At 30.0% G+C, this 15,587-nt stretch overlaps 9 non-coding genes and 1 pseudogene across 9 annotated transcripts; all 10 read right to left on the bottom strand.

Annotated features, from left to right (window-relative positions):
- Positions 1-4,738: 4,738 nt before the first annotated feature.
- On the bottom strand, positions 4,739-4,829 carry LOC146912296 (small nucleolar RNA R72). Its single transcript, XR_015016899.1, has one exon. It is a non-coding gene; the product is annotated as a small nucleolar RNA R72 (small nucleolar RNA).
- Positions 4,830-5,696: 867 nt separating this feature from the next.
- On the bottom strand, positions 5,697-5,787 carry LOC146912295 (small nucleolar RNA R72). The gene has a single exon (XR_015016898.1). It is a non-coding gene; the product is annotated as a small nucleolar RNA R72 (small nucleolar RNA).
- An 867-nt stretch (positions 5,788-6,654) lies between these two features.
- On the bottom strand, positions 6,655-6,745 carry LOC146912294 (small nucleolar RNA R72). The gene has a single exon (XR_015016897.1). It is a non-coding gene; the product is annotated as a small nucleolar RNA R72 (small nucleolar RNA).
- A 1,863-nt stretch (positions 6,746-8,608) lies between these two features.
- On the bottom strand, positions 8,609-8,703 carry LOC146912293 (small nucleolar RNA R64/Z200 family). The gene has a single exon (XR_015016937.1). It is a non-coding gene; the product is annotated as a small nucleolar RNA R64/Z200 family (small nucleolar RNA).
- Positions 8,704-8,747: 44 nt separating this feature from the next.
- LOC146912292 (small nucleolar RNA U54) lies at positions 8,748-8,831 on the bottom strand. Its single transcript, XR_015016895.1, has one exon. It is a non-coding gene; the product is annotated as a small nucleolar RNA U54 (small nucleolar RNA).
- Positions 8,832-8,938: 107 nt separating this feature from the next.
- LOC146912291 (small nucleolar RNA SNORD18) lies at positions 8,939-9,013 on the bottom strand. Its single transcript, XR_015017007.1, has one exon. It is a non-coding gene; the product is annotated as a small nucleolar RNA SNORD18 (small nucleolar RNA).
- A 101-nt stretch (positions 9,014-9,114) lies between these two features.
- Positions 9,115-9,197, bottom strand: LOC146912290 (small nucleolar RNA Z199; annotated as a pseudogene).
- A 1,436-nt stretch (positions 9,198-10,633) lies between these two features.
- Positions 10,634-10,724, bottom strand: LOC146912289 (small nucleolar RNA R64/Z200 family). Its single transcript, XR_015016936.1, has one exon. It is a non-coding gene; the product is annotated as a small nucleolar RNA R64/Z200 family (small nucleolar RNA).
- Positions 10,725-10,789: 65 nt separating this feature from the next.
- LOC146912288 (small nucleolar RNA U54) lies at positions 10,790-10,871 on the bottom strand. The gene has a single exon (XR_015016896.1). It is a non-coding gene; the product is annotated as a small nucleolar RNA U54 (small nucleolar RNA).
- An 85-nt stretch (positions 10,872-10,956) lies between these two features.
- Positions 10,957-11,029, bottom strand: LOC146912287 (small nucleolar RNA SNORD18). The gene has a single exon (XR_015017006.1). It is a non-coding gene; the product is annotated as a small nucleolar RNA SNORD18 (small nucleolar RNA).
- Between the last annotated feature and the right edge of the window lie 4,558 nt (positions 11,030-15,587).

The following is a 15,587-nucleotide window of genomic DNA, read 5'->3' as shown; positions in this document are numbered from 1 at the left end:
AGACGTCTTTGACGTTATTTATGAAACCATTTTTTAAATTCAAGTGGGGGATTGTTGGAACATGTGTGGAAATTGAGTAAAAAGACTAAACATAAATTCCCATGTTGGGTAGAATTAGTGTTGTGTGAATTGAAAAAAGTGGAAGTCCCACATCGGATGGAACACACACATTAGTAGTGTTTATATAGTGGGGGTGTACCTCTAATTAATGGGGGTACATAAGCACTAGAGAAAAAAATATATATTGATATATATTTTATTATTTGGAAATGATAAATTAAATAATTAATTTAATCATTATTAGAAAGTGCTTTCTTAGTCCCCAAGTTTTGCTAAAATATTTTGGTACATAATATAATATATTTTTGTACTAAATTTAATATATTTTGGTACTCAATTAAGATATTTTTGTACTAGATCTAATATGTGAATTACTTAATCACAAAGTAATATGTTACTTGTTCCCAAAGTTTCTCATATTACTTGTTCCCAAAGTTTCTCACTTATTAGTTGTGAGTTTTCCCTATAAATAGAGAACTCACATAGTGCATTCCACACACCGAAAAGAATTTCATTGAGTTGTCGGGAATTCTTTTCTTCTCTTCTCCCTCCGACTTGTGTTAACAAGTTTCTTCTGCTTCTACTCCTTTCTGTCCCTTTCGGTTTCAAATAGAGCGGTTACGTACCGTATCGAGTGGCTTCGATCAATCGATTGAACCATATTTTTAAGAGTGTTCTTAAGACCATAGTCCCTTTTCGGTTTAATGTCCCTTCGGAATTAAGAATGGTCTTAAGTTCATAGTCCCTTTCGATAATATATGTCCCTTCGGAATAAAGAGTACTATTAAGATCATAGTCCCTTTCGTAATAATAATGTCCCGTCGGAATTATGAATGATCTTAACAGTATATAAATTATTTAAATATTTTTCTATTTGAGGAGAAATGGTGGTATCACCATATTTGAGTGGTCGTAGTACCATATTGAAAGTTTGGAGAACTTAAAAGTTAGAATGGTGGAAACACCATATTTGAGTGGTCTTAGCACCATATAGAATGGTAATAATACCATATTAAAGTGGTTTTAGTATTAAAGAGTGGTCTTAGTACCATATTTGAAGGTGTAATTCTCGAACGGTTTTCTACAGTGCAGTAGTTAACCGCACAGTTGTAGCTGGGCTTGTTTTATCCTGGAGGCGGCGTGGTTGATAGTCTACCTTGCACAATTTTGGGTAGTGCCACGAAACGTCTTAAAGAGAGCGAACTGGTCGTGACTCAACCTAGTAACAATTTCGGTAGATAATAAAATTTGGAAATTCAAATACAACAGTTTGAAAATCCAAAAACAACAATTCGTCACTTGATGGAGTTCGTTAATCACTTAAGCCGAATTACTTAATTAATTCTTTCTCAATTTTGAAGAAAATAAAGTTTGAAATCTAAAAGGATGAAGTTATTCTTTGATATAGTCAATCAAAATTTTACGTGTTTTATAAAATATAGGCTTAAATATGTAAAGGGTCCATGCAATTTAGCGCATTTTTGGTTTTCGTCCTTGTAAAATTTTTTTGTTCTAAAACAACCCTTGTATTTACCAAACTTGATATTCGTCCCTGCCGTCCAATTCCGTGAAGAAAAAAAAAACGCTGAGCTGGCTAACGGAGGCTTATGTGGCACTTGGTGACTTGGCATTAGTTGATAACTGAGGTTAGTATAGGGACTAAAACCAAAAACACATATTTACATATGGACTAAATTTAAAAAAAAAAAAAAACGTAATTTTTTTTTTTACACTAATAGAGTTAAAATATAATTCATAATTATTTCCTTCTATTCTTGATTAAAATATTTTAATCAAACCCGTGCAACGCATCGGTTGAATACCTAGTTAATATAATTCTGACCTGTAAATTAATCATCATACTGAAGATGGAAAAACAAGTATATGGACAAGAAAGATAAAATAGTGAAAGAAAGATGACGAGTCAACCAAAAATGTTGCTGTGGTATTGGGGGTTCCAATTTTCTGAGTTATGCTCGGTGGATTTGGTGGAGGCATTCTCACACTACAAATACATGAAATATGAAAAGTCTTGGTGTTGTAGACATTGTTTCTGAAAACAATGAATGGATTTCCTAGACACAAATAGCACAAAAGCATCATAAGGTGTCTACCATAATCTATGAACCACGGATACAGACACGGATATTGGATATGACACAGACACTGATACGCCGACCCTATTAATAATTTTAAAAAATCACATAATTCAGTCTAATTATGTGCCTTAAAAAAATCACATAATTCAGTCTAATTATGTGCCAATGTCGTGCCGTGTTGGTGTCAAACATCAACGGATGTCCAACACCTGGACAAGATCCGAAAAATATTTTTACTTCATATACCACAGTGAATGGATGCTACGCCAAGTTTCTACATTAAAAGATGCATATTTTTTGATTCTATGAATTGAAAATTATGATTGGAATGCATATCGTAGTGTGAGAAGTGTTTAATCTTTTTTTGGTAATATGAGAAGTGTTTAATCTGCAATGATAATAAAGTGCAATCTTTCAGCTTAGTTACACAAAATCCATTGCTTTAGTTGGGTTGTGCTTAACAGATAAGAAATTTTTCAATATTCCAAGTGTGTTTGGATGGAAATGTAATGTTTTGAGGGAATTCAAATACTTTGAGGTGAATTCCATTGTTTGGATAAAAATTTGAAGAATTTTCAAAATGATGGAAATTTAGTAAGTATTTTGTTCAAGTTAAATTTTGAAAAAATTTCCAAAATTTTCAATTTGACCCCAATATTTTTTTAAAAAAATTGCGAATTGACCCCTTAATTTTTTCAAAAATTATAATTTGATCCCACAAAATTTTAAAAATTACAAATTGACCCCTAACTTCAATTTTCAAATTCGGCCCAAAAAAATTAAAATTATAAAATTTGCCCAAAATGATGACTATGAATTTTTTTTATTACTCCATCCAAACAAAAATTGAGAAATGAAAGTAATTTAATTGAATCATTTAAATTGCCTAGAATTTTAAATTCTTTAAAATTTCCCAATTCCCTCATCCAAACACACTCCCATGATAACAAAGAAGATATTTAGTCAAGCTTTCTCATACATTAATATATTCAAGTTCAACTATTGAATAGGCCGTGAGCTGAATTTCCATTCAATTGCACTTAGTATCATCTTGGACTAGAGTTTATAGTGGAGGATATTTAAAACTAAAAGTAGGTTTGCATCGTAAGAGTTCATGTGACTTCAAACATTTGCCATAACCTAGTACTATAACTAATTAATTCTTTAGAAACATTGTTTACAAGCATTTGAGGCAATTGAATGTTGTTTTTTTTATTGTATATGTTGAAGACAGTCATGCTCAGAAACAATATAGAGACATTGCTACTTACAACTTGTCTGGACTCTTGATTGAGCCAAATGAAGGTGGATAAAGTTGAATATGTTTGCTAGTTTCACTAAATAGGTGTAAGGTTAGTTGAAAAACCTAGTTTCAACAACATGCTTATTGTTAAACTCTTTTTTCAAGTTTAATCTCTTGAACATGAAAATTGAATATTTTCAACTTTCTTCATTGAGCAACTAATTTAGTTTAATCTCAAAAGAAATGTAATATCCATTACCATAGTCTTAAACCATTACCATTTTAAAATAACTAATGTAAATGCATGTATTTGTATGTGTTATAGCCTCACGGTAACAACAACCATTGAAACCTTACTCGAGTTTAGACCAACAATTCAAAACACAATAATAATCAAGTGGCCAAATGAGAAAGAACAAGAGGGTTTGAGGGCAACTATTAATTTATAATTAAACGTTCAATAATAAATAAAAAATTTACATATTTTCTTTTGCTCTTATTTGGGTGAAATTGAAGTCACATGATTTATCATTGATTGGGAAATGGCTTGTTCATGGTTAGAACTTCGTATATTTGGGATAGACGGATCAAAAACTCATTTGGTAGCCTTCAAATAGCTCATTCGATAGGAGAAATGAACATTGACTACATTTTGTATACATTTTGGGGAAAAAAAATACTTTAGGTATACTCAATTAGTATCCTTTATCTAGCTCAATTATACAGTTATGAAATACTAAGTTGATATCGTCTTTTGCATAAAACATAAATATGTATGATAATGAAAGTCAAAATAACAGTGTGAAATTAAATATTTTGAATTATATCAAAAAATCTAAAATTACAACACAATTCAGACAACAAATACACCATTGGAATCACTTGCTACCTACTTAGTGACAAATGTGATTATCTTCATATCATAGTAGGCAATTTATCAAATCACAACTAAATTGTCCTGCAAAGATAATATAAATATTCAACTTCATCTTATAAAAATTTTCATAATGTGTAGCCCTCAACAGGTGTATACATGACATATATCGCGACAACAGGGCAAGTAAAAAATGGATAATATTTTGGTGACATAATGTCACCGTGACATTAAATTTGCGCCACACGCCCAGATTTAATGTCACGGTAACATTATGTCACCAAAGTGACACCCGGAAAAAATGAGCTGAAGAATTCTAGATAAGCCAATCAAAGTATCAACTGAACAAACATACCCCCAAAAAGAGAAATATGAGTATGCTTTCATACTCGAACTATTGGAAATTGCAAACAATTAAAAATCTTGAAGCACTAAAAACATTAGTTAAATTGAATTAAAAAGTAGCATCAAAGTCATGGAAGTATTAGGATAAACATCGCTCGCAAATACACGAGCTTCTCATTATCACAAACAAAAATCTCATCATTTGCTACTTGTTTGAAAATTTCATTGAATCTAAATACATCTATTCAATCTCCTATCATAAACAATTAAATAAATTAAAAGTAAGATAAAAGATAAAATGTATGTCTCATGGCCGACCCAAATGGTAAATGCAGCGACGCCGCTATCCAAGGCAATGGAATATGAGACAATTCCAGCGGAGATGCCAGTGGCACCATCAACACCAGAAACATTAATTTATGACGGTTACTTGAGAAATATACAAACACTTTTCAGTTTGCTCCCAAATAAGTACTGAGATTTATCGGAAATCTCCCGTCAATACAACATACATAAACAATTAAACATTCAATAGATTCTCTGGAATGAAATCAAAACAAAATTTCTGAACAATAGACTGAAAAAACGGTGACTACAGTGCCACCCGTAAAATTTCTAAACAAAATTTCTAAACAAAATTTCTAAACAAAATTTCTGAACACAACACATTCGGTGACAATATGTCACCAAAGTGCCACCCGTAAAAAATGAGCTGACGAATTCTAGATAAGCCAATCAAAGTATCAACTGAACAAACATACAGTGCCACCCGTAAAAATGAGCTGACGAATTTGTGTTATTTAGACTGAAAAAACGGTGACTACAGTGCCACCCGTAAAACAAAATTTCTAAACAAAATTTCTGAACACAACACATTCGGTGACAATATGTCACCAAAGTGCCACCCGTAAAAAATGAGCTGACGAATTCTAGATAAGCCAATCAAAGTATCAACTGAACAAACATACCCCCAAAAAGAGAAATATGAGTATGCTTTCATACTCGAACTATTGGAAATTGCAAACAATTAAAAATCTTGAAGCACTAAAAACATTAGTTAAATTGAATTAAAAAGTAGCATCAAAGTCATGGAAGTATTAGGATAAACATCGCTCGCAAATACACGAGCTTCTCATTATCACAAACAAAAATCTCATCATTTGCTACTTGTTTGAAAATTTCATTGAATCTAAATACATCTATTCAATCTCCTATCATAAACAATTAAATAAATTAAAAGTAAGATAAAAGATAAAATGTATGTCTCATGGCCGACCCAAATGGTAAATGCAGCGACGCCGCTATCCAAGGCAATGGAATATGAGACAATTCCAGCGGAGATGCCAGTGGCACCATCAACACCAGAAACATTAATTTATGACGGTTACTTGAGAAATATACAAACACTTTTCAGTTTGCTCCCAAATAAGTACTGAGATTTATCGGAAATCTCCCGTCAATACAACATACATAAACAATTAAACATTCAATAGATTCTCTGGAATGAAATCAAAACAAAATTTCTGAACAATAGACTGAAAAAACGGTGACTACAGTGCCACCCGTAAAATTTCTAAACAAAATTTCTAAACAAAATTTCTAAACAAAATTTCTGAACACAACACATTCGGTGACAATATGTCACCAAAGTGCCACCCGTAAAAAATGAGCTGACGAATTCTAGATAAGCCAATCAAAGTATCAACTGAACAAACATACAGTGCCACCCGTAAAAATGAGCTGACGAATTTGTGTTATTTAGACTGAAAAAACGGTGACTACAGTGCCACCCGTAAAACAAAATTTCTAAACAAAATTTCTGAACACAACACATTCGGTGACAATATGTCACCAAAGTGCCACCCGTAAAAAATGAGCTGACGAATTCTAGATAAGCCAATCAAAGTATCAACTGAACAAACATACCCCCAAAAAGAGAAATATGAGTATGCTTTCATACTCGAACTATTGGAAATTGCAAACAATTAAAAATCTTGAAGCACTAAAAACATTAGTTAAATTGAATTAAAAAGTAGCATCAAAGTCATGGAAGTATTAGGATAAACATCGCTCGCAAATACACGAGCTTCTCATTATCACAAACAAAAATCTCATCATTTGCTACTTGTTTGAAAATTTCATTGAATCTAAATACATCTATTCAATCTCCTATCATAAACAATTAAATAAATTAAAAGTAAGATAAAAGATAAAATGTATGTCTCATGGCCGACCCAAATGGTAAATGCAGCGACGCCGCTATCCAAGGCAATGGAATATGAGACAATTCCAGCGGAGATGCCAGTGGCACCATCAACACCAGAAACATTAATATATGACGGTTACTTGAGAAATATACAAACACTTTTCAGTTTGCTCCCAAATAAGTACTGAGATTTATCGGAAATCTCCCGTCAATACAACATAAATATAAACAATTAAAAGTGAAGAAATTTGTGAACAGTGATTGAATTTTTAAAAATTCTCGAAAATGAAGTGAAAAAATTAATATATGAGACTCAAATCTTTAGAAGCACACATCAATTATTTCAAGTCATTACGGCTATGTTTCATCCTAAAATTAATTAAAAAACAATGAGTAAATAGGCAATTTCCCCCCTGAAATTGCAAGGTTTGTCAAATACCTCCCAATAGTTAATGAAACATCAATTACCCCCCTGAAATTGCATAACGTTAATCAATTTACCCCCTCCGTCAATTTTTCTGTTAACTGTTTACGGTTATGATCAATTACCCCCCTGAAATTTTACACTTATGTGCAAAATGCCCCCTAAACTTGAAAAATTAAAAAAAATTGAAAAAATTCTGGAAAAATATTAAAAAAAATTAAAAAATTCTGGAAAAATGAAAAATCAATAAAAAAAATTGAAAAAAATATTAAAAAAATTCTATAAAATTGAAAAATTAATAAAAATGAAAAAAACGGAAAAAATTAAAAAAATCTGGAAAAATTAATAAAAAGAAAAAAAAATCTGAAAAAATTAATAAAAATAAAAAATGATTAAAAAATAAAATAATCTAATAAAATGAAAAATAATGAAAAAATTCTGGAAAATAAAAAATATTCTGATTAGTATATATGTCGAAATTTCGAAATTCTGGAAAAAATGTATTTTTCGAAATTCCGAAATTTTGATTAGTATATATGTCGAGCTTAGGTTTTTTCAGTATATTTTTTCCCTTATTCTCAGTTTATAAATACACAAAAAGTTTCCGGTTTATGAATACACAAAAATTCCCGGAAAAAATACTAATGAAAATTTCAAAATTTCGAAAAATACATAAAAAACCTAAGCTCGGTTTATAAATACACATATTTTTTCCCTTATTCTCGGTTTATAAATACACAAAAATTCACGGAAAATTTTTGAGAAATACTAATGAAAATTTCAAAAATTTCGAAAATTTTTCATTAAAATTTCATTTTTATTTTAGAAAATTTAAAATTTCATTAAAATTTATTTTCCAGAATTTCATTAAAATTTAAAATTTCGAAAATTTCATTTTTCCAGAATTTTTTAATCTTTTTTATTTTTTTCATTATTTTTCATTTTATTAGATTATTTTATTTTTATTAATTTTTTCAGATTTTTTTTATTTTTATTAATTATTCCAGATTTTTTTCATTTTTATTAATTTTTCAATTTTCCAGAATTTTTTAATATTTTTTTTCAATTTTTTTATTGATTTTTCATTTTTCCATAATTTTTAAATTTTTTTTAATATTTTTGCAGAACATTTTCAATTTTTTTTAATTTTTCAAGTTCAGGGGGCATTTTGCACATAAGTGTAAAATTTCAGGGGGGTAATTGATCATAACCGTAAACAGTTAATATAAAAATTGACGGATGAGGTAAATTGATTAACGTTATTCAATTTCAGGGGGGTAATTGATGTTTCGTTAACTACATGGGGATATTTGACAAACCTTGCAATTTCAGGGAGGAAATTGCCTATTTACTCCGAATTCAGCTCAGAAATTAAGAATTGTCATTCTCATTGATTATAAAAATCTTTGAAGTCTGACACGTGAAATTTTACTTAATTCATCACAGCAAAACAAATTCATAAACAAAATTCAAGTTTAATTCAAGCTTAATGTTATAGCTCTCATTTGTAATAAATTATCTGTTCATAATTTGAAATCAGAATAGCGTATACTGCAACAAAGGCAGAATATCACAGAGCCAAATATACTTAAATTTGATTCAATTTCAGAAACACATAAACTTACACATAAACAAAAAATAATAATAACAATTACTAGTAAAATGAAAATTGTTTGAAACAGAAACAGAGATCAGAAATTGGAAAAGGTTGTCGGTCACAGTAAATCAGAAACACGGACCAATGTAAACATCATCATGTCTCTTTTTTGTTTCAAATCAAACAAAAAATTTATGGAAAAAAAGAAACATAAAACATAAATAATATCGAAAAAAAACAGATAAACATGAAGAAAGAAAGTGAATAATCATCGGAGACTTAAATACTAGGAAGGAATCTTGGAACAAATCAATCATATTGTTGCAGTTTTTTTCTCATCAAATGATCCATTCAAGAACACAAATAGATTCAAAGAAAGAACAACTTCAGATGAAAAATAATAACATAATAAAATAGATTCAAAGAAATTGAACACTCTCTGAAGTGAGAGGTTTTGAGAAGCTTGGTGTGTCAATTTATAGGCAAGGTTATAAATGACAAGTGGATATTTACTATTAGCACCTCCGTCTTTTAATTAATTGAATAATGTTAGTGTCTCACACAATTATTACTCTATTAAGCAACATAGCATATGCGTGTAACAAAACAACCTTGGTTTTCTCTTGTTGTCGTGTTAAAGTGCTAGCTAGATATCAAAGTTATCCTAAATATCGAAAATTATGTATGATTACAATAATAATATTGGCATATCATAGTGTGAAAAGTGTACACCCTCCGGCCATTATTATAGGCAAAAAACTACATTTTGGATTCATTCAATTAATTATGTATGTGGTTACCACTGAATTACACTTAACATCATGTGCTAGTAAAAAAACAAGTTTTTACTCTAGCTCAATTAGATGAGTGATAATAAATGTCAAAATAAGTATGTAAAAATTAAAAAATTACAACACATAATCACAACTAAATTTGTCAAGCACAACAATGCTTACAAATAATAGAAATATTCAAAACTGCATAAGCATATAAAACTTATAAACTATTTATATTGTGTACCCTCAAGTTTAGATGGCCTAGAATGCAAACTTTTGGTCCCTCTAATAAATTTGCAATATTGGTCCTCCTATAAAATATGATGATACAACAGAAGTCGACTAAATCACATTGCAACTGGCAAATGTTCCGACAACCGGGCAAGTTTACCAAGTTAAACAAAAATGGTGAAGACATGGCCGGTTGTCGAGGGCATCTGACAAATGTGTTGTAGATTTGTGGTTATCTTGAGGAATTTAATTGAATTTAATCTAAATCTCTTAAATCTCAGCCTCTCTCTACCTCTCTAAATATGAAAATTTCATTGAAACCAAATAAATCTTATCCTATCTCATATCCAAAACAATTAAATAAATTAAAAGTCAGAAAAAAAGGAGAAATCTATGTCTCATGGCCGACCCAAATGGTAAAAGCAGCGACACCGCTATCCAAGGCAATGGAATATGAGACAACTCCAGCGGAGATGCCACCAGTTACAGTGGCACCATCAACACCAGAAACATTAATATATGACGATTACTTGAGAAATATACAAACACTTTTCAATTTGCTCCCAAATAAGCATTGAGATTTATGTGAAATCTCTCGTCAATGAAACATGAATAAACATTTAAAGATTCAAAAAATAATATTTAATTTTGAAAAATCCTGCAATGAATTCCAAAATGAATGCTGTCGACGATGAGATGAGAAATCAATATATGTGATTTAAAATGAAGCACACAGATCAATTTCTCAATTTCCAACAGCGAAAGCATCATTTTATCATTTCTGCTCGGTGATTAAGAATATTCTCATTGATTATAAAAATCTCTGAAGTCTGACATGTAAAATTTTTCTTAAATCATCACAGCAGAACAAATTCATAAATCAAAATTCAAATTTAAATTACTAAAATCTAAAATAAAATAAAATTAATGTTTCAGCTCTCATTTGGAATAGAATATCTGCTCATAATTTGATCAGAATAGCGTATACTGCAACAAAGGCAGAATATCACAAAACTAAATATACATATTTGATTCAATTTCAGAATACACATAATCTCAAAGATAAACAATAAATTAGTAAAATGAAGTTTGTTTGAAAAAGAGATCAGAAATTGGAAAAGGTTGTCTGCCAGTAAATCAGAAACACGGACCAATGTAAACATCATCATGTCTCTTTTGTTTCAAATCAAACAAAAAAATTATGAAAAAAAGAAATATAAAACATTAACAACACAAAGAAATTCAAAGAAAGAACAATATCAGATGAAAAATATATTCAAAGAAATTGAAGACTGAGAGGTGGTGAGAGGCTACTCTTGGTGTGTCAATTTATAGGCAAGGTTGTGAATGACAAGTTGGTCTTTGGATCTTCATATCTTGTGGATATTTACTAGCTAGACATCAAAGTTTTCCACAAATCAAGTGGTACAGTTTGATTCTTGATATAACCGCAACCACATGGATTCTTAACAAACTGTTTTCATGCATGGGTACGTTATGAAAAATAAATTCAGTATTTTGCTCTTGTTTTGTTTGTTCTGTCTTCCTCTAACAATAAGGAGTAAGGACATCTTAAAAAAGAGGGAAGACAGTATTCTACAAATGCTTGTTTCCCATTTTTAGAGTAAAATCATAAAGCCACTTTATCTTTCTTTCTCTTTATGTACTCATTCTTGGCAAACATAGTCACAAGCTTCCACAACATAGTAAATTAAATCATAATTACGAGCAATATCCACCTAAATGGAAATTAATATATAGTTTGATTTGACCCATCAATTTTGGCTAAACAAGGTTACAACATTGTTTGGAATGCTTTTGGAATTTGATTTAAAATTGGATCAATAACTGTCGGGATATCTCATATTTTAATAACAAATTTATTGAATTTGATTTAGTTTATCATCATCATAAATTGATTGATTTGCTGTCTCGAGATAACATGAATTAAATTTGCTATTAATCATCATGAATATGCATCATTTCTTTGCAATTGTGATAATTTGACATTGATCACAATAATTTCACATGTCAAAGTAAATTAACAATATTTTTTCTTGATCTATCTTTTGAAATATTTTTCTATAAAAAGGGGTTATTAAAAATATTTTTTTTCTATTAATTCACACCCTTTAATTTATGTTTTTTTTTATATATAATTGAATAGAAATTTCCGTGATTATCAACTTTGCGAATTTGTATAAATATGTACACATCCCCTTTGCACATCATTACAAGTTAATACAAATTTCGTTTTATTTGTCAAGAAAGTTAAGTTTTAAAATGGATTCTTCTTTAAAGGTGGGGTTGATGTTTGTCGTAATACTTTTTGCTGTTGTGAGCACACTTGTTGGGGGAGTTCAAGGGAATGAAATTGTTCAATGGGATGAGAAAAAGGTTTGCGTGCCGTATTTGCCATGCTATAGGGCAAGCCCATGCTGCCCCCCTCCTCCTCCTCCTCCTCCTAGGAAGGTTACAAATCCATAAAATTATATGGCTTTTTTGTTACTTTTTCAATAATATATGTGAGTTTGAAAAAGATATATTATGTTTTTAATAATATAAATAATAGGAAATTGGAAAATTATAAGTTCATATTCTATGCCTTGGTTTTCACATTTTATTGTACTTTTAGTATAAATGTTATTTCTGTTATAAATGTGTGGGTCGAGGAAAAAATGAAGACGAAAAAGAATAATAACGAAACATAGAAAGAAGAAATATAGTTTGATTTGACGCATCAGTTGTGGCTAAGTTTGTTGAATTGAAAGATTTAGTTTGTGTTTGGTTCAACCTTTGATCAAGCAATCAAATTTGATTTTGAAGATATAAAATTGACTTGATATAATTGATTTTGTACTACATAATTGATCTTAATTTAAAGCCAAGGTTTGTAGTATTTTTATTATCAATGTGATTTTTACATATAAATTTATTGTTCAACTCACGTTTAGATAAATGTATACAAACATAAATTGTTATGACTAAGCTTACCATAATGCTTTTTTTTTTTTCTGGTTATTCGGAAGGTTGCAGTCATTGTGTGTGTGTGACGAAGCTGTACTATTTAAAGCTATTATGGTGTAATCTAAATCATCCATATATAAATTTGTCAAAGCCCGTGTGTGTTGAGACAATTTTTTATTAGTATCCGTACATGATGGGTATATAAGTATATAGGTTATGTTAGTATTTGTGCCTATACTCATATCCATGTTTTCTACTACTCCCTCCGTCCCGGAATAACTGACCTATTTTCTAAAAAAAAGTGTCCCAAAAAAACTGACCCATTTCAATTTTCAATACAACTTTCATCATTCCCAATACAATATAACACTAAATAATACTACTTTTATCATTCCCAATACAATATATTACACTTTCCCCTTTATTTATACATTTTTCTTAATCTGTGTGAAAAATCAAAGTAGGTCAATTATACCGGGACGGAGGTAGTAATAAATTCATAGATAACATGAAGAACAAAAACTATTTAAAAATAATAAAATCAAAGTGTACTTTCATGAGTTGGACTCCTTCTTGATGAATGGGGCCTAATGCATTTCTAAGTGATTGTTCAATAGACTCCTTAAACAATATCTATCAAAAGTTACAACCTGACAGGATGTGCAATTATGAAGAATCCATTAAGCTATCATCATTTTGTTACATGTTTATCAATCAGCTCGCTGTGAAACTAACATATTTAACTCCAAACTATTCTTTATGCACCGGTCCAACAATTTGGTGCATTGCAGATGTGATAAAATTCGAAGTTGCAAAATCAATCAAATGGATGCTTGGTTGAGACTCTCGACTTGAGAGTCTTGAGACAACCCAAATGTGCACAAGCTTTAATGAACCTAGCTAAAAGTTTTCATGTGGCTTTTTCATGTGGCTTCTCACTCTAATTGCTCCTAAAAGAGGAAAAATAGAAAGAAAAAAAAAAACTTTTGTGCATCAGGTATTCAAATTGGAGTAGTTGTGCCAAAGGATATTAAAGGAAGGCGTGAAATTGATGAAGACCTAACACTACCCTATTGTTATGCATTTTTGTATAACCAGTGTGGAAGCCATCATAGGATAGCAATTGCTTCTCATCCGTCAGGCTAAATAAATCACTACAAAAGACAAAGAAGAAAATACCCCAACTAACCATTTCGAATCATAACACACAATCGATCTTTCTTTCACATTCTCAATCGCTCTCTTTCTATCATAATTGTGATATGTTGTTCATCATCATTTACTTTCTGAAATTGCTTCATTTATTTCAATTTTCTCATTAGGTTAATGAAACTCACTTCTTTTCATATTAATGAAACTATCTCCATGTTCGTGATTTTCTACTTATAATCTTTATTATTTGGTTTTTATGCAATGAAGTAACATTCTTCACAATAATAACTAACATGAAATGAAGAGAATAAAAAGATTCACTATAAAAGTTGATTTCATTCCTCAAAATCCGAGTGTGATTTGTGTTAATTATTAAGTTAAGAATATAAGTATTTTTTTATTTTTTTAGCAAATTGACTATTATATGTAATCTCCTTCAGAGAGTATCCAACTCTAATGAACTTAGTGAAATCAAAGTATCGGACCACACAAAACTCATAAAAGTTGAATTCCCTCAAAAGGAGATTATGGATAGCAAGACTATTTTCTTAACATAGCAATACCATTAAATTTTATACTGAACACTAATCCTCTTTGAATTTGTTTTTGTATCTAAACGGTGATTTTGTAAAGGGTAAATTAACATTACCTTTTTTTTTTCTCTCTATCTCCTATATTACTCCATTTTTCTCTAAACTACCATTTCTTTTTCATAGCAACAAAAAGTATAAAAATCACATAAATGGTATAGTAAAACACTAAAAAGAGGAGTTTGTATATATATATATATATATATATATATATATATATATATATATATATATATATATATATATATATAAAGACAACTACATAATAATTAGTTGGTGTCTTTTAACAAATGCTCATAGAATAACTTGCTAAAAGACGGAAATTTTTTTTTTCTACTCCTATCACCAAAAAAAATGATATGTCTGCCCCTAGTTGAAAATTATTGATGTAAATGCCCTTGTTCTTCTTTTAACTTGGCGAACATGTCTATTTTTTCAACCATCCTCTGCAAACTTGCAGGCTTTGCAGGCTCTGTCTGAATAACTCTGTGTGTTCTTAATTTATGTTGGCGAGCAAGAATTTTTTAATTTTTTCTTGTACTCACTTTCAATTGGCGAGCACTTAATTTATTATTTTTTTTGCACCAGGCCCTTGTTCCATAATGTAAAACCGCAAAAAAAAAATTACAAAATAAGCATGTTCGCATTTTTAAAAGTAGACCGAAAAAAATGGCCTTGTTCGCCATTTCAAAGGAATAGCAAGAAAAAATTCTTAAAAAACCATGTATAGCCACCTTTTAAAAACTATGTCACCTAAATTTAAAGATAAACGGGAAATTATAACTATAATGCCATGGTCGCCATTTTATATATGGAACAAGGGCCTGATGCAAAAAAAAAAAAAAATTAAGTGCTCGCCAATTGAAAGTTAGTACAAGAAAAAAAAATTAAAAAATTCTTGCTTGCCAACATAAATTAAGAACGCACAGAGTTATTCAGACAAAGCCTGCAAGTTTGCAGTGGATGGTTGAAAAAATTGACATGTTCGCCAAGTTAAAAGAAGAACAAGGGTATTTACATATC

This window comes from Medicago sativa, chromosome 6, assembly GCF_051527215.1.
Source record: "Medicago sativa cultivar Bolivia chromosome 6, Bolivia_mono, whole genome shotgun sequence".
NCBI lineage: Eukaryota > Viridiplantae > Streptophyta > Magnoliopsida > Fabales > Fabaceae > Medicago > Medicago sativa.
Note: the sequence above shows the minus strand (reverse complement) of the source record. Positions and strands in the feature narration are given on the sequence as shown.